The sequence below is a fragment of the Girardinichthys multiradiatus genome, chromosome 6 (assembly GCF_021462225.1).
Source record: "Girardinichthys multiradiatus isolate DD_20200921_A chromosome 6, DD_fGirMul_XY1, whole genome shotgun sequence".
In the NCBI taxonomy this organism is placed as follows: Eukaryota; Metazoa; Chordata; class Actinopteri; order Cyprinodontiformes; family Goodeidae; genus Girardinichthys; species Girardinichthys multiradiatus.
The window spans coordinates 35,227,468-35,228,978 of NC_061799.1; positions in this window are offsets into that span (position 1 = coordinate 35,227,468).

Consider the following 1,511-nt stretch of genomic DNA (forward strand, 5'->3'; position numbering starts at 1 on the left):
TGATGGGTCCTTGTGTGATATTCGACTAAAGGCAGCAAAAGCAGAACAAGCAGCTTGCTCTAATTCATTTCAGTTTTAGTTTGATTCTGTTGAAGTCAGATCATGTGGGTTTCTTAGGAGCAGTCAGCTTCTTAACTGCAGTAGACTGAAGTCAAAGTGGTCTTGGGTCTGCAGTAGTCTTAGATTTCTTTGATTGATACGTTTTCTCAGTGTTTAGATAAATCGGTGTACACAGTTTCTGGGATTCCAAATTAAAAACACTGCAATAGTTATTCTTTACTAGCAGGTGTCAACAACATCGCCATTTTTTACATTAAAATGCTTAAGAAAAAGATTCTGAGAATGGCATAACCAGAGCTGGACTAAAAACTATTTTCTCAAAAGCATTGTAGCGTGTTTTCTTTGAAAATTGAGCCTTCTCTCCCAGTCACTAACCATTTCAGGTGGCACTAACCTCTCTATATAAGTAAATTTTTTGTGAAGTCAAGATAACAGCTATTCTGGGACCATTTCTGCCATCTAAAAAAAAATAAAAATAATGCTACTGGGTTGGGCAGATGCTAAATCAATTAGATTTGCACCCTGTCACATTTGTTAATAATGTATTTGTGGTTCTCTCAACTAATGTTGCTATGCTAAGTTATGTTGATATGGTAAGTACAAAGATTAAGGAAATTTGCCCCTCTACAATTGTGGTTCCCTAAACTGATGTTTTTATGCTAACCTGTCTTAAGAGAACCACAAAAACATAAAAACTGTCATATGCAAAGGTGTCAAAGTGTGAATTAATCTGCGTATCAACATGATGCAACATCTTGACATGCTAACTACACAGATTACACAGATTTTCATGACAGTTTACAACTATTTTTGTGGTTTACTCAACAATGTTGCTATGCTAACTGTACTGTACCTGCTAAAATATCCTATTGATGTGTCCGCTTAGAGTTGTTTGTTTCTTTGAATTAGCAACTTTTTGTTTCTATAGTTGAGCTACGCAACCTATTATTTACTTACTGACTGTACATAATGATTTTTGTAATTACTCTGTTTCTTCTGTCTTTGGTTTACATTTAGGAGCCTTATTTTGGCATTAATGTCACAGAACTGGAAATTCTGGTTAATTGGCAACATGATACACTTAGCAGCTTTAGTTCATTCAATTACAGATACACTAAAATTGTTTAGTTTAGAAAACATAAAAAAGCTCAACAACTGTCTCGTGTGTAACAAAGCGTTGAATGTATACAAAAAGTGGCAACACTGGCATAGCGGCAACATTTTATTTTTGCAAAATGTATGTTTCTGTTTGTGTTTAATGCTGCAACATGCTTTAGGAAGAAGCAACAACAGAAAGTACCTGGGTGAACACTTTACATCTACTGTAAGACAGTTAACTGGCAACAACTCATGTCTATAAAAGGAGCATTCCTGAGGGATTGAATCTTTTTACAAGATGAAAAAGGGTTAATATGTTTTCATTTATGGTATATTATTTGTGTTTCTTTGTA